Genomic DNA, 18,586 nt, shown 5'->3' with positions numbered 1-18,586 from the left:
GTCCAAAAATGGTTTGCATATAGCCGTAGGGCAGTTATGCACTCAGTCATTGAAAAGGACATTAAACAGGCACAGAATCTAGATGGCAAACCAACAGGGACAAGCGTGAGGCCCGGTTCATTGCTGCCCTGGAGTCCCAAATCCTTCCAGCGTGCAAAGCTCTCTTAAAACTTGCAAATGAGGTACCAACCCCGTAGAGAGAAAGAACTCCTTGACTGTGCTAAGGAGAGAAATGCTGAAATTTTCAAAGTTTCTCTTGGCCCTGGGAGTTGAATGCTGGATGAACCTCCAGACTGCTTACAAAAATGAGCTATGAAGACATCGCTTTTTATTTTGGATAACAGATTGGGATAAAGCCATTCTGCAACTGGCAACGTTTCCAACATCTGACTCTGAATAGCCTCTCTGACCTTTTCGTAGTAAGTTATGTAGAGACCGTACTCATTAATCATTTTTCTTCATAAGGTTGAATTCATTAGATGTTAAAGCTGATATGGTTGCATAGCTGTTAGTCGTAATTAGCTGCTTAAAAGGGTGTGTGCGGGTGGGGTGATTAGCACTTCATTAGCGCCTTGGTTTCTTCTAAAATGCTAGCAAGTTATTAATGCAGCAAAAAAGAGACCACTCGTGTTCTGGAGGAGCTGACCCATACTGATAAATTAGTTTTCACGTTTTACTTTGTCTTTCTGAGCACAAATTATGGAGCCAGAGAAATGGGGACAGTGTCTTTTCCCTGCATATAAAACAAAGGAATACAGGGGCAGATGCTCTACCCTTCATTCCGAACAACAGACAATGACTGTGTCCTTGTTTCCTGCCAAGCACTGTGCTTCTTGTACAGAATACATGAGGATGTCATCACAGAAAATGCCTGTAAGGAGCAGAAACCTCTCTTGGAGATTGTATGGAAACGCTCACATCCAGGAAGCAGTCAGAAAACAGCAGAGGCTCACGCTAGATCCATCGTGCTTAGGCTGGTCAGCTCGGCCGCACAGGGCAGGCAGAAGATGGGCTCCTTAGACCCACTGGGATGTCAGCCTCCAGCCCTGGATCTGCAGTCTTATATCACCTGGAACTCTGTCCTTAATTTTCCCAAGTCTCTCTTTTTTTTTTTTTTGCTTGTAAAATTCAAGTGTTGAGAAAACGTTCAGAAAGCACTCTTAGCACAGTGCCTGGCAATGGAGGGCCTCGGCCGGAGGGCAGTGTGGCCTGAGTTTTATCAGGAGCTGTGTGGTGTGCCTTTTAGGAAGCAGGTGGCAACAGCTGCGTAGCATCCAGCACTCACGGAGCCTGGGCCCCTTTCTTTGCTGATTCTCTCCTCCCGCTTGGGTATCAGGACAAGTGAGAAATGCTGTTATCTTTCTTGCTGTTGTCACTGTTATTTAATAGAGTGTCTGGTTCAAAGTAAGGCATTCAAATTATAAGAACATATTTCGTGCAGAAGCATATGAGAGCCTTTAGCTGTTTCACAAGCTTAGCTATAAAAGTTGGTGGTGGAGAGGACCCACTATCATATAGGAACCTTTCCACCAAGAAAGGGGTGTCTTCCACAGAAAACAACTCTTCTGTGACTATAGCAGCCCCACAGTTCAATGGACCCTCTGGAAACATAGGGAAGGCCCATCTCTCACGTCAGGAGAGGCTCCAACAAAGAGGACGTTGTTCTGATGACCTCTGGGTGCCCTTCCCGTTGGCAGGACATAGGTGCCCGGCACACGCAGAGGACATGCAGAGCAAACCAGGTCCTGTTCAGGAAAATCTGTGTAAAATCTTGCTGACCTTGAGAGGAAAGCCATTTTTGTCTGGGAAGCAGCAATTTTAATAAATTCCTACAGAGGTATTCACCGGCCTTTGACAAATCGAGATAAAGCAGAAGATTGACTAATGGGAAGGAGTAACTTATCAGGTACCTATTGTTTTAGGAACTTGTCCTGGTTGTTTTTGCGAGAGAATAAGATTCTAAAAAAAGAGACGCGTGACTCTTCTGAAACTCGCGGCCTAACCAGAGAGGGATTCCTCCGGCAGGAAGTCAGGTCTGTCCCAGACAAATCCGCTGCCTCTGACGTTTCCGCCCCTCTTCCCCAACGGCTCTCAGAGCAAAGAAACTCTGTGTGGCGACGGAGACGTTAGACACGCACGGCTCCCCTCACGCCACGGCCCGTCCTCGGGGGCTGAGCATCTCTGCTCTTACGGCCCAGGGAGGGCGAGTGTCTGCAAAGCCCGTGTCCCCGGGGCTGTGGGACACAGAGGGGAGAAGACGGCAGGGGAGCTGGGGTGATGTGACTGGAGGGGCCGCCCCCCTCCGCCAAAAATATCCCCTAACCAACGTTGTCGCAGCGCCTGACCTGCTATTCAGTTATTTGGGTCTGGAAGGCAGTGCAATCCCAGTTATTAAAGACATAAGCCCTGGGCTCAAGGTGACTTTCAGCTTTTCATAGAGTGACCACAAGTCTTCCTTTGCTTAGAACAGCCGTGGGTTCCACCTACTGCCCCTGCTTCCTTCTGAATAGGTCTCCTTTCACCCTCAGAGTATCCCAGCTGGGACATACTTTGCATGGACAGGCTAGTTTCTAATTGGCTAGAAAAGGCCAGATGGAAAAGGCGTAAGACGAGGACGTGTCAGCCGTGGTAGGAGGGTGAGCTGAACGTCTGACCCACCGAAGGAGCTGGGTGGAAACAGGCCCAGGAAGCTGAAAACAAACCCTTTTAAGCCCCCCAGCTTTTCTTTGGAAGAGGCTGGACGGGATCAAGACAAGTTTAAGGTCTGGTGGATTCATTGTTACGACCGAACGTTATAGTGAGTAATCAGGGTTGTTTTGAAGTATTCTGATTTGGGTGTTTTCGCCAATCTTTAAAGTTCTGACGTTCTATTTACTGTTTTGGTTTGGAAGGCTATAAAATCTTAAGTGTACTAAAAAATAAACTTTCTTTTAAAAGTATTTTAAGGAACCTCTATACTCTTAGAGGTTTTTAAAAACCTAAAAATAGAGCTACAATATGATTCAGCAATCCCACTCCTGGGCATATATTGGAGAAGACTCTAATTCGAAAAGATACATGCACCCCTATGTTCATAGCAGCTCTATTTACAATAGCCAAGACATGGAAGCAACCTATGTGTCCATCAACAGGTGACTGGATTAAGAAGATGTGGTACATGTGCACAGTGGAATACTACCCAGCCATACAGAAGAATGAAATATTGCCATTTGCAGAAACAGGAATGGACTGAGAGATTATCACGCTAAGTGAAGTAAGTCAGACAGAGAAAGACAAATACTATATGATATCACTTACATGTGGAATCTAAAAAATAATACAAATGAATATATATACAAAACAGAAACAGGCCCACAGACACAGAAAACAAACTTATGATTACAAACTACTACACATAAAATAGATAAGCAACAAGGATTTACTGTATAGCACAGGGAACTATATTCAATATTTTGTAAAAACCTATAATAGAAAAGACCCTGAAAAAAATGTATATATAACTGAAGCCCTTTGCTATACACCTGAAACTAACACAATATCATAAATGAGCTATACTTCAATAAAAAATATTTTAAGGGTTACAAAGGTCTGTAAGAGAGTGAGGACAAGGCGGTGTAAGGTGTTACAAAACCAGAATTTGTGATGAGGGGAAAACTGAGAATCAGATTAACCTATTTCACATCAACTTGTCACTCACTTAGATTTAAGATTTATATGCATAAGACAATTCTACATCATTTACAAAAATTATGCAAAACAACACGAATCACATTCAACACCTTAGAATAGTCGGGCGGTCAGTGGGTGGGGAAAGACTATGGGCATACAACTAATAAATAAACGGAAAAAACGTGAGCCTCAAATGTGGTGAAGAGGGTGATAAAAAATAAAATGAGGGGTAACAATTTGATTGGAATCTATGCGTTACTAACGTCGCAACCTTGAGCAGAGAAGTCTTGTCGGATCTGACGTATTTCACAGCTGTTTGCGTCCCTCAGTGAGATGAGAGAGAATAATTACTGCTGTAATTCCCGAGCACAGCTAGAAAACTTGGAACATTGTTTTTCAAGATTTTTCAACTCAAACGTTAGAAATGAATTGAGTTTGAGATGCAGCCTGTTTAATTACACAGGGAAAGAGTCCTTGATGCAATCTCTAATTAGATGTGAGCTTCATAAACTTTAAATTCAGAATGGGAAAACCTGATGATTTAGATGAACTTCAGGAGAAACCAGTCTGCGGTTGTTATAAAGCAAAGGAACAGCACCAAGAAAGAGCTGACCCTGGAGGCGACCGAAACGCTCCAGAGAGAAGCCTGGAGAACTGAACGCCCTGCCCGGCAGGGCCGCTTAGCCCCAGACAGCGCGCTCGCCCAGGGCCACTGCGGTGTCCTTCCCAACCCGTGTTCCCTGTATGCACAACCTCCTAGAAACAGACTCGCTCCCATCACAGCCAGCCCAGGATAATGAGAATGCTTATTCACGTCTATGAAAATCAGTCCTGCTAAGAAGCAGTAGCAAAAAAGACACAGGATTTGGGAAGGGAGAGAGGAGATATAGTCCAGGGCGCAGGGGAGCTGGGGAGCTTTGCAGCGTGCTTTGGGTACCACGTTAAGAATTTCAGTCCTAGGCTTGTGTGGAAAGATCCGAGAAAGGGAAGGTCACAACTTGGAGACAAAAGTCAGAAAGTCAGAAATTCAGAAGGGGGAGGGGCAGACGGTGAGACATTCCACTAGCGCATTAAGTGAAATAAAGCCAAACAACGATCTCGGTGAAATTTTGAGGTAGAAGATTTAGTGAACAAGAGATGGCAACGTATTTAAGTTTACACGTCCAGCATGTAATTTTCAGGAGTGCAAAACGCTCAGGACTAGTCTCTTTATTCAGCGTGGTACCACTATTTTACTGAGCATCAAACTATTTTGAAAGGTCTTTGCAGTTTGTCTTGTAATCTGAAATCCTTTAACATAAACAGGGTCCCCCAAATACCTTTTTCCCCATAAAATTAGCTTTCGAATCTTGACTTCTACCAAAGGGTTTTCAGGGACATCACGCTTGCAGCTGGAGAAGGAATGTTACCCGTGCCTCCTGTTCATGATGACAAGGATGTTGGAACATCACAGACACACACAGATACAAACACACACACGTGTGATTACATACCATGTATTTTGTCTGGAGAGGAATTCTAAACTAAATTTAGGCAGTATTTTCATAAAATTTGATAATATCTTTAGGATCATAAAGGGATAATTGTAGATCATATAGGAAATCCATCCAGAATGATGCATTCCACACTCTTCCAGATCACACAGGTTTTATAGATTTTAAATGCCTGCTTTTATAACTACCATTTTATCGCATAGAGAATACATTGTCCTGGGCACCTTCCGTAAATGTACCCTATTTAAACCTCACAGAAAATTGTATGCGGTAGGGATTTTGAATCCCAGGTTTACAGTTGAACTGAAGTTAAACTGAAACTAAGATTAGTTAAAAATTGGATGAAACCTTGAATCTGTGGGTCTCCAAAGTCCATTCATTTCCTAGACAAGAAATCTGCTATGAGACCAAGGAAAGGAGAGGCATTTCAGATTTTTATGTAAAATTCATCTGTAGCTGTTATAATCACTCTGTCTTAGCAGTGGGACAACACAAGACACGGCCAGTTAACACTGACTTTCTAAGCACGGTCCCTTGAGGAGAGGGTGAAGCTGAGACATCGGGGTTGGAGGGCGGAGTTGGTGGCGTGCGGTACGTCCCTCAGCACCGCCAAGCAAAGGATGCCGCCAAGAAGTGGCGCCCGGGCCCCTGCTCTGGGGTTGAGCATCTTCAGAGTCCATTCCATCACCCACCTCATTCAGACTCTCGGCGTCAAAGTCACTGCCTTGATGAATGGCTCCAAAGCCGAAAGGGAAGCTGCCGGCTGGAGTAGGAGGAAGTGGCGGGTCGCAGGAGCGACCAGTGCATAATGGGCGCCCTACCAAGGGTAACACGTGGGCCTGGTGAAGGTCAGTGACGTGGGCCCCATGGCCCTTAGTATCCGCTGGCAAGTCATCTCCAATGGAGAGACGGGTAGCAAGGCGATTTATTTGAGAAAGGTTGCAGAGCTTGACATCATCTCTGTTTCTCTTCTCCTCCTCAGGATCCATGACACCACAATTAGGGCAAGAATCATGTTAAAGGCCAGCAGAACAAAACTCCCCTTTGGCAATCTCCTTGCTCACTCCTCATTTATCTTACCTGTGTTCTGTAAACAAAGGCTCTGGGCTTCCCTGGTGGTGCAGTGGTTAAGAATCTGCCTGCCAATGCAGGGGACATGGGTTCAAGCCCTGGTCCTGGAAGATGCCACATGCTGCGGAGCAACTAAGCCCATGCGCCACAACTACTGAGCCCGCGTGCCACAACTACTGAAGCCCGTGCGCCTAGAGCCCGTGCTCCGCAACAAGAGAAGCCACCACAGTGAGAAGACTGTGCACCGCAGCGAAGAGTAGCCCCTGCTCGACACAACTAGAGAAAGCCCGTGCGCAGCAATGAAGACCCAAGGCAGCCAAAAATAAAATAAATAAATTTATAAAAACAAACAAAAAAACAAAGACTCTAATTTTCCAACAAAACCATCTTTACAGCTCATTTAATAGCAAATGCTCCACGGAGGCAGCGTTAGCAGATGGATCCAGGATTAGCTGCTGTACATAATATGTTTTAAAGACAAGATAATACAGGCTCTTAAAAATGAGTATAAGTCAACCAAAATAGTATAAGCAAATGTTCCATGTGGTTTCAGGTCACAAAGTCTTCTCGGCTTGTTTTGAGAGAGTTCGAAGTGTTTTATTATGCACGATGCAAGGACCAGGTTACTGTGCTCAGATTGGTCCCACGTCTGATACAGCTTTGTCAGAATGCAAAACAACAGAGAAAGTCTGGGGTGAGCGGCTGATAAAGGGGAGGGTGGAGCTCAGAAGAGGAACCGCAAAGGGCAGCAGATAACAGGGAGAGGACAGAGCTTGGAGGTGAGAAGTTGGATGAGGAGTGCGGTGCAAATGAAGATGCCGGGCCCCTGTCCAAACAGTATTGAGAATTTCCAGGTGCAGGAGTGTCAGGCCACACACAGGCTGGTCCCAGCCCGGGGCCCTGTGGGACCATACGAGCTGTCCACCATGAAACCAGCTCTGCAGGGATGAGCCTTGGGCGCACCTCCTCCTTGCCTCAGCTCTCAAAACCCGACCGAACCAGGGATCTCCTGGGATGGTTGATTTTCCGGGTCAGCCTGAGCCACAGTGTGTCCAGATGAAACACTATTTCCGCTTGTGGGTGTGAGCATTTGTGGTGGAATTAGCATGTGTATCAGTGGAACCCACAGATGGTCCTTCCCACGGTGGGTGGGCATCCTCTTCCCAAGGTGGGTGGGCATCCTCCAATCCACTGGGCCTGAGTAGAGCAAAGGCAGAGGGAGGGAATATTCACCCTTTCTCCTGCCTCAGGGCTTGAGTGGTGCCTCTCATGCCATCTTCTCCTGTCCCGGACAGGGACTTATGCCATCAGTCCCCCTGGCTCTGGGGCCTTTGGACTCAGACTGAATCACACCAGTGGTCCCCCCAGGTCTGCAGGACGCAGATGGCAGATGTGAGACTTGTCAGCCTCCAGACCCACGTGAGCCAATTCCTGCAACAGCTCTCCTACCGGTTCTGTTTCTCTGGAGAAGCCTGACTCACATGCCTCCCCAGCAGGGCAGTCTCATTTGGCATTACACACAAAAGCATGTGTTTTCTAAGAAATCCATGTTGCTTCCCCGGCTGAGAAAGAAATTGTGCACCTCGTCCCCCCTTTAGGCCGACCTTTCTGTTAAGTCTCAGGCCACCTCGTTTGTCCCTCGCCTGGCTCCCAGAGAACTCCTAAATTGAGGGGTTGAGCATTTCTTTCTCATGAATTCCTGAGTTTTCACTCACCTCCTACAGCCTAAAATGGTGAGGGAAAGGAGATGGAGAGGGTATTCTTCCTAAAAGACCTTTTCAATCTCAGAGTCTACCACGAGGATACAAGTATATCCTATTGGCTTATATTCTAAAGATAAAGAGGGTTCACCTGGCAACAGTTTGTCTTCTAACGACACATAGAGCTTGACCCAGAGTCTTCAGAGCGATCTTTACGGAGGAGAGGGGTAGATTTACATTCCAGCTCTGCTAACTTGGAGTCAAGCGGATCGGTTTTGCTGTCATAAATGCAGTTCTGTGAGGGGGATCCCAGGCTTCCTTTGCACCCCCAAACTGAAGCCTCCTCTCACCCCTGCTGCGCTTTCCCAGTTGTTATGTTCACCTTCCAAACTTCAGCTTCCAAATAGCAATGTCTTCTTCCCACGGAGACCAAGCTCTCCCCAGAGCCCGAGAACACTTTTCTCGAGCCGATTCTCCAAAGCGATCCTTTGAAGCACAGAAAGAAAGCACAACTTCCATTTACATTTATTTTAAATTTTAATTTTTAAAAACTATGTTCAGTCTTTGTGCTTTTTATGATGTATATATATATGATGTTTTCTTTTAGATGTAGGGTAAAATATTTATATTATTTAAATAAAAATCAATGTGCACATAACGAGGAAGGGGCTTATTTTTTATTTAGCTAGGAGTGCACCGCTAAAATATATTGGAACCACTAAAGTGCTGGGTCCTTCCCAAGTCTTTGGAGCTCAACCTTGCCCTCGGACGAACCGAGGCTTGGCAGAAGTCCAGCTCCCAACAGAACGGACCACCCAGAACCAGGGCTACTTAATGCCAGACAACTCTGCTGCTGTGCTCCAATCTGCGGCTATGACCCAGTTGGATGATAGCATCAGCACAGCTGAAACCAAAGCTTCTACGTCCGTTTGCAAATCGCTCCCCGCTCGCAGCTCCCTGGTAGAAAAGCAGTGACGTAGCCATTAGACCTCTTGGTTAGCTCCTGTTCTCTGCAAACCCAGGCTTCTGAAGCCCCAATATTCCTTGACGAGTGCTTACAAATGGTGACAGACTATACCTTACAGGCTGCCGGGTGTGTGTAGCTGAAGGTGGCAGTTGTGCAAAGACGTAAGGCAAGAAGCAAGAGCATGGATGTGGGGAGGGGGAGGGTATAGCCACACGTGGTCTATATTTTGCTACTTTTCAGCTTGCTAAGAGGCCCCCATACACCCCCCGTTAGCACCCTGCGTTTGTGTCCCTAAAACTCATCTTTCACATCCTCTTTCACTCGGGCATCACTGCTCACCAACTACGACGAGGACCTTGGACTGACTGCGGCACCCAAAGCTCCACTACTGAAGCTGCATGACAGTTCAGGCTCTTCAACAGAGAACGTTAATCCCACCATTAACCATCTCATATTAACCCCACGTCTGGAAACCGGTTCAGAACGTATTCTACTCACTTACGTGTCTATGGGCAAAGTGCTCCAGAGATTAATGCTAAACTGTGTTGTCAACAAGTATCCCATGAATTTCTATCCTCTGATACAATAAGTCCTGCCAGCTTATATAATATTCTAGCGCTCACTTTCCAGATATAAAATCTATAAGAAGCCGCGTAGTAAGTGGCAACAAGTTAATCACTCCTGAATCTGCACCAGGAACGTGGGCAGTTTTTGCTGAAATCTTGGCAGAGAACTTGCAATAGATTTACTTCATATCTAATTTTCAGGTTTAATTCGCTTTTGGAACCAGAGTCAAATAAATGGAAGAGTTTCCTGGCATCAAACACAGGTAAGTCCGAAAGGGAAGGTGGTGATGTTCTGGCCGGATACGCCATCCTGACACATGCCAGGTTTACTGTCCAGGTGGTTCCTGATGTTACAGGACAGGGCAGACATCTCTCTACACTGTGGATTTTCCATCAGTCCTTTTCCCCTTCTACACACCTTAGAGGATGCTTTCCAACATGGCACAAACCGTCCGTCATCTTTGAAAAAAGTGACTGGCACACGTGAAAATTACAGATGACTCACTCAGGTCATTTTTAGACTGGAATTTAAACCACCCCAGCAGAACTGAAAGTTCACAACTCGGCATGAAATTTCACTTTGCTTTCCATGACTGGACCTGTCAACACTTCCAGAGCAAGAGATGACAGAACACAGTAGATGCCAAGGTGTCCTTAGCCTGGGCCATCATCCCAGGCCCAGAGCTCCGGGCTCAGCATCGTATTCCTGTTATCTCAAGCAATACCTTGTAAATCTTATGAGTAAAGTGTTGTTATTCCTACACTCGTACAAGGGTAAGGAGGCACAGGGCTTTAAGTAACTTGCCAAGGCCAAGAAATTAGTAAGTTGTGAGGATTTAATTCTATCGTTAAAACCCAACACTTTTTGCTGCTGGACGGATTGTTTTCGTTGAGCAAACCTAGAGCGTGGAAAAGGCCCAACATTAAGCCATTGGCATGTTGAGGTGGCAGTGGCCTCCCTGAGCCACAGACCATGTCGGCAGGTTTCGTCTCCTTTGAAATAAGAAAGGAATAGGTTTAAATAAGTCAAAAATGTACCCAGATATTATGGTCGTCTGGTTAAGGCACCAGTGAACAGAGCCAAAGGTAAATCGTAGGACACACTGGGGCTGAGAGCCGGCCCAGCAGACGCCATGTGGGAACGCATCCCTGCGATATTTAGAACTAATTGTGCCAAATAATAGCTGAACTTATAGCAATAGAAGTGGAACATTAATAGCAATAGAAGGGGAACGTTCCTCAAAAAAGGAAAAAGATTCCAGGTAAAACGATTTGAAGTTGAAACACAGTATATTTATAACGTCTGTACTATACTATACTCATTTGAAATGCATACAAAAGCTACCAGTGGGCAATGAAAATGCACTGGTGCAAGAGTAGCACTGACTCCTGTGCTGCCGAAACTCGCCGGCGTGTTCATGACTGGGATGGAAATATCTGCCGTAAACTGTGGAAGACACTCAGTTACCCGCTTCGGGAGTGGTGCAGACTGTACGTATTCAGTAATAGGCCCCGATGTTTAATAGCTCTAGCTGGAGCTTGCCAAGCGCCCTGTGTGTTTTGGAACGTGTGTGCCCTAGATTTAACGTCTACTTGTGCACGTCAGCATTTCTCTCTATTTTATCGGTTTTGAGAAAACTAAGAGGTTTCTGCCCTCTGTGCATTCAGACGGAACAGACTCAGCCAGCTTGTTCCTAAGGATTATGGTAAAACTATGAGGCAGTTTTCCAATTACATAAAACCAAGTCACGGCACAGAAAACAGCAGATCACCCCCTACAAAACTCTTAGCTGGATCCCTCCCCGCCCATCACCAACCTCATTCTGTGCTAGCCACTGGGCATCCTTTGTTTCAAGAAGCTGAGCTGCCCTGGCTGGGGTCTCTGTATGCAGTCCGTGCGTTGCCAGCTCCACGCTTCCGAGTTTCGCTATCCATCCTCCCGGGACATCTTCATTTTCCTCGCACATCTCCCCGTTCCAAACCTCCTGACTCATGTTCTGAATGTCTTTACTGCTTATGTGGAGGCTTTCCTCATTCCGACCATTTCACTTGGAAGTAATCTCTCTCCTTAGAATTATTTTCCTCTTTATAAATGTAATCTTTGCATATTATCCAAAACTTGGAAACTTATAAACAAAACCAAAAGAAGGAAGAGAACAAAGAGGACAAAGGAAGAAGAAAAGTAAAAGGAAACTATAAGGAGGAGATAAAAATGAAGGAAAAGAGGAATGCCGTGATAAAATGCATTTTGCTAGGGTTTCGTCTTTGCTTGTTCAATTTATATTGGAATATAGTTTTAATTGTGCAAAACATATACTTGTCTATACTGCTGTCTCCTTCCATGTACACTCCCATTCTCCTCCAAATCCGCCTTCACCTCGTGCACCCCCAATACCTACAATATGGTACCTAAGAACTGCCTCAAAGGATCACTCTTTGTAACACGGTATGTAATGGATACATGATTTCCACCACCAAATGCTAGCGTGCTCCACATACGCATGTTCTCTTTTGTGAAGCATGCAGACGATTTCCTATTTTTCTGTATTCGCAGATGACTTTGTCTGAAGTTCTCTTACAGCAATACGAAATAGGATTTGGAATTTGGAATTAGAAGATCTGAGTCCACTCTGTTGATGGTCTGCCACAACATGGCTATTCGATGTGACAAACCACTAACCAGGCTCAGCCTGAGTTTCTTTCCTTGTAAAATAAGGACAGTAATGGCTACATTCTCTAGATGCGTCCAATCACATCGCTCACTGCAGAAAGCAGTTCGTTAGTCAACACACGGTCACTGACTAGCTATGATGCCATAGCATTGTGAGGAAACATGGGGTAAAACTGTGTATTATCAAATTTAAAAATGACTTATGCTTAAGGCCTATATTCTCTTTTAGATGGTCATCTCCTAGATCCATGTATCCACCTTCATTATACCCTCCCCAAGTGAGTGTTTGGTAAATACTCAACGAATAAATTAATAGAATGACTCATTTGCTAGATACCATCAGAGCAACAGAAATAGTTGCATATATGTGTGTATACATATATATATACAGAGAGAGAGAGAGAGCGAGCGAGAGAGCGCCACACCCTGTAATCTATGCTGTGCTAATTGTTACCTACATACCTACCTACCTGCCTGCCTGCCTACCCACATCTATACCTGCACCTACACCTACACCTGCATCTACAGTTCAGCATCTCCCTTAGTTGCCTCAGCATCGTGTTTTAATTTAGAAAATTAATATCTTCTAAATAGACCATAACTCACAAGTTCAGGAAGCTGATAACATTTTCTGTGACGCAGACTTCTACTGAAGGACTTTGTGGAGACTTTCTCCTGAGCTCCTGCCAATCCATCTTTGAATTTCTAGAACGTTTGAAGATAATCTAGGCTTTCTGTAAAATGCCCATAAGATGTCTGTGGCTGTGGCCTTACCGCTGTGGGAGACTCCCACTTCTACAACTGTTTCTCCCTGATGACCTAGCAACCTGCAAGTTCAATTTCCCTGTCCATTCCCCTCGACTATGTGAGGCCCAGAGATGAACCGCTGTGCCCTCTGCAGCTAGAGCGGACGCGTCAGGCCTTAGCTTTGAAGACGCTCCATCTTTTCACACTGACGTGGGGGCCTACTGTCCATGATGGCTATGTGCTACCTGCTGGTGGCCCCAACAGGTGCAGCCACTGATGAAACAGTTTATTTCAAATGGAGTGACTGGAACTGACGGCGGCAACAGATTAAAATTCATGGAGCTGCACAGAGTAGAAATCATATTTAGATAATTCAGCATTAAAATTCAGATGATGGCTAAGGCTTGGAAAAGGAAATGCCAAAGCTTTACAGAAACCAAATGCAAATACACACCAGGCAGATGCCCCCTACTCCTGGGGAATATCTGATCAGCAAGGCAGCTCACACAGGAAGCCGCGCGGCAGGGTCGGTGACACTACTTCTCAGGGTGGAAGGCCAAGTCTCTGCCTCTCCTGCTTAATGGCAGACAGAATGAGAGTGTGCATTGCCAGGTGGAGGCTGATATAAAAAATATTTTAAAACATAAATTTCCATCTGTGCAATATTATCCTCATAGCAGAAACAATGAAAATCATGAAATATATCAGATATATAGATTATAAACTCACAAATTACTCTTGTGTTCACAGTTTAGGGAATTCACTGGAAACTGGTGAGAAGCCCACTTTGAATTCTGCAGCTCTCCAGCCTCTGAAGAGATAACTCCCAACAGATCTCTAACCTGGACTGTGAACTTCAATACTTCCTTCAATATCTGTGGTCCTAGGGACCCTGGAAGTTAACGTGGCATTGATGCCATCTTTAAATTCCTAAAAATTACTATCACATTGAGCGCTTTATCACTTATGGCCACAAACACTCACTCACTTGATGTTTGATCCTTAAGTTGAACTCTCCTACTGTAACAATAACTCAGACAGTAAGCAGTGGTCTATTGCGTAACCTATTCTGTTTGAGGGTCTTAATTAGGAGTCTTGAAAATGTTCAGGGGAAATTTGGGGCAGTCCCAATAGTTGAGAGACGCCACTAGAATGCAGCGTCTGAGATCCAGGTATGCCAGGCTTTCCGCAAAACGCAGAACCATCCGCGGAGTGAAGGATTACCCTGCGTCCTGCACAACTTTAAAACATCCCGAGGAAAATGCACGTAATTGATAAAAAAAAGTGTTTAAATTTATATAAGCTAGAACCCAACTTTGTTTTTTATAAAAGTTACAAAAATTTTGCACGTTTTCATTTTACATTGGATTTTCCAAGAATGCAATTGCAGTACAAATTGAAGAAATTTTGTGTTTTATTTTATTCAGGCCTTTCCAAAGATGTTCACTACTTTGGAGAATTATGTGACCTGGAAAAGCACCGCTTGTGTGTGGTGTTTGGAGTATATCTGTATTGGCAACTTTCTTACTGATTTGATGATATGTATGGAAGTAACACTCACTACCTTATTTTGGCCCTTTCATTCTATTTCCAGAATATATTATAATTGGGAGATTTGATGTTTTGAAATTAGGGAAGTACATTCATTATGTTTTCTGTGATTTTCATTTCAATACAGATCCTCCTTGGCTTACAATGGGGTTATATCTTGATAATCCCATCAAGAGTGGAAAATATCGTCATCGAAATGCGTTTAACACACTTAACCCGCCAAACACTACAGCTTAGCCTCACTTACCTTAAACATTCTTGGAACAGTGACATCAGCCTACAGTTGGGCAAAAATCCCCTAACACAAAAGCCTATTTTATAATAAAGTGTTGAATATCTTGGGTAATTTATTGAGTACTGTACTGAAAGTGAAAGCAGAATGGTTGTCTGGGTGCAGAATGGTTCCAAGTGTGTTGACTGTTCACCCTGGTGGTCGTGTGGCTGACAAGGCGCTGTGGTTACCCCGCCCAGCATCACGAGACCGCACTGTACCACATATCACTAGCCCAGGAAAAGATCAAAATTCAAAGTACAGTTTCTACTGCATGTGCATTGCTTTCGCAGCTTCAGAAAGTCAAAACATGGAAAAAAACATAATCTGAAAGGATATATGCACCCCAATGTTCATTGCAGCACTATTTACCATAGCCAAGACATTCAAACAACCTAAATGTCCATCGACAAAGGAATGGATAAAGAAGACGTGGTAATATATACAATGGAATACTACTCGGCCATCAAAAAGGATGAAATGATGACATTTGCAGCAACATGGATGGACCTAGAGATTATCATACAAAGTGAAATAAGTCAGACAGAGAAAGACAAATATCATAAGATATCACACATATGTGGAATCTAATTTTTTAAAAAAGATACAAATGAACTTATTTACAAAACAGAAACAGACTTATAGATATCAAAAACAAACTTATGGATGCCAAAGGGGAAACATGATGGAGAGATAAATCAGGAGCTTGGGATAAACATACACACACGACTATGTAGAAGATAGATAACCAACAAGGACCTACTGTACAGCACAAGGAACTCTACTTAATATTCTGGGATAACCTATATGAGAAAAGAATCTTAAAAAGAATGAATATATGTATCTGTATAATTGAATCACTTTGCTGTACACCTGAAACTAACACAGCGTTGTAAATCAACTGTACTCCAGTAAAGTTAAAATTAAAAAAAAAAAAAAAAAAAGCCCAAACACCCTAAGCCCAACCAGCGAAAGCTGGGGACAGTCTGTATATTAAAGGGACCAATTAAAATGCACCATCTCCCACTTTGAGTTGTGTACCCGTTCTTTGCAGAAACACTAACCAGAAACATTTCTTCATTATCTTAAATGGGAAAAACTGCAATGCATTATAGTTTAAGCTGATATCTCTCACCAATTTCCTAAAATAAGATGAAAACACAGTAAAACATTTTATATAAATAACAAACTACAATGTTAGGATGACATTTCTTATGGTGTTGCTTCCTGATCACAAAATAATGAATATTGTTGATAAAAATATATAGTTGCTTTATATACATTACATGCAGGTTATGTGTAAACCATAAACACTGTCTTTATGACACAGCAAAGCAAATCACAGACAATAATAAATACATCAGTGAGGAAACTGCGGGAAAAGACTACCAAAAAGTGACGTATAATGAACTTCTCATTAGCAAATGAAGCAGAGGCTTGAAAAATGACAAAGAAACAAAAAAGTACAAACAAACAAAACAAAAACCATTAACTGGGATAATGGAACTATGTCACAGAAAAGAAAGAAATCAACAAAATGTAAAGGTAATCTACCAAATGGGAGAAAATATTAGCAAATCGTATATCTGATAAGGGGTTATTGTCCAGAATATATAAAGAACTCATACACTTCAACAGTGAAATAAAAAACTCTGGAAAAAAATGGGAAGAGGACTTGCATAGAAATTTTTCCAAAGAAGACATACAAATGGACAACAGGTACATGAAAAGGTGCCCTAATTCTCAGGGGAATGTGAATCTAAACCACAATAGGGTGTCACCTCACGCTTGTTCGAACGATTATCATAAAAAAGACGAGAGATAAATGCTGGAGAGGGTGTGGAGAGAAAGGAACCCTCCTGCACTGCTGGTGGGAATGTAACTTGGCGCAGCTACTATGGAGAACAAACAGTACGGAGGTTCTTCAAAAACTAAACGTGGAACTAGCATATGATCCAGCAACCTTATTTCTGCATGTATAGTTGAAGGAGATAAAATCAGCATCTCGAAGAGATATCTGCACTTCTATGTTCATCGCAGCATTATTCACAATAGCCAAGATATAGAAACAACCTACGTGTCCATCCACAGATGAAAGGCTAAATAAGATGTGGTATATATATATATATATATACACACACACACACACACACACACACACACACACTCATTCATAAAAAGGAAGGAAACAATCATTTGCAATAACATGAATGGACCTTGAGGGCATTATGTGAAGTGAAATAAGTCAGGCAAATACAAATGCTATATGGTATCACTCATGCGTGGAATCTAAAAACATTGAAACACAGAAACAGAGAGCAGAATGGTGGTTGCCAATGGCTGTGGGGTGTGGGAAGTGGTGAGATGTCTGTCAAAGGGCACAAACTTTCAGTTATAAGATGAATAAGTTCCAGGGATCTAACGCAGAGCATGGCGACAATAGTCAACAGTACTGTTCTGGATACTTGAAAGTTGCTGTAAGAGTCTGGCTTTAATGTTCTCACCATGACAATTAAATGGTAATTAATGTGAAGTGAAGGATGTGTTAACTAACCTTATTATGGTAAATTTTGCAATACATACATGTATCAAATCATCGCACTGTACAGTTTATAATAACACAATGTTACATGTCAGTTACATCCCAGTAAATCTGGGGAAAAGAACACACTAGGAGAAGCTGAGTGAAAAATATATTGCAGCTCTTTCTATCTTTGCAGCTCTTCTATAATCTAAAATTACTTAATATTAAACTACTGAAGAAAAAAATTGCTATGCACGCGGTATTTCGGGTTCAACATTTCTTTCTCTAGACTACTATAGGTATGCATCTTCAGGTAGTAGAATAACCCCTAGGCTTGTTATTTATCTATGTAGAGTTTTCCAACGTTAGTTCTTTTACCTATCTTCTTGCAGAATTATCACCGAACTTTTTTTGTCTATCCAAATTACAGGTGCTTGAAAATGTCACAGTTTTTAAAAGCAGAACTAAATGCAAAGCTCAGGAAGATTCTTTGTGAAGATGAATAAAATATTTTTATCATTTTCCTAATATGTTTTGGTAGAGAATAATTTAAATTTAATTTATAGAACAATCTCTCATTTTTAGAATAAAAAGTGAATCTTCTCAAAATTTGCCCCTGAGGAAAATTCTCGTTGGCTACTAGCTTTTTATAATAGTATGCAGAACCACATCTCTTATTTTCCTTCCTATAGCTTTTGCTTTCCCTTCCACTGGTCACCTCCACTCAGCTGGGCCTGGGGGGCGTTACACACCCCCTTACATAGTCTGACAGAGGAACTAGAACATGGCATGTTTTTAAGTGACTTTCCAAAAGTCTGATTAGATCTCTTTTCCAAAAGTCTGATTAGATCTCTTTTCAAAGTCAGTGTGAAAGAGTTAAAATAATCACAGGAACTCAAAACCATTTTGCAACTGATCCGTGAAACTCAGAGAGAGGAGCCCCGGCCTTCGGAACTACTTAGTTCATAAGCCGTGTGATGTACAGCAGGGGTCTAGAAGGTGCCGTGTGGATCTGATTTGTCTCGTGAGGCTGCACCTTCTTGGGTGTCAGTGGTCACTGTTAAGTAGAGCCTCCCCTTTCCCTGGCTCCACTCGGCCACTGGGAAGGACTTGACCCAGAGCAGGCTCCGTGAAGCAGGCGTGTGTGGTCCAGCTCCTGTGGATTTTGCTCTCCTGGCTGCCTTCCGAGCAACTTCATTCTGGCTGATTTCCACCAGGTCACAGGGGCTCGTAGTTATGCCTGTAACTGCGAAGATTAAGTGAGTCCTGGGCTGAAGTAGCAGAAAGGCCACTGCAACCACACACAAGCCACATTTTCCAATCCGGGGGACGCTGGTAATAAAGCTGGTATTTTGA

The sequence above is a fragment of the Grampus griseus genome (assembly GCF_964374135.1).
Source record: "Grampus griseus genome assembly, chromosome: 15".
NCBI lineage: Eukaryota > Metazoa > Chordata > Mammalia > Artiodactyla > Delphinidae > Grampus > Grampus griseus.
Note: the sequence above shows the minus strand (reverse complement) of the source record.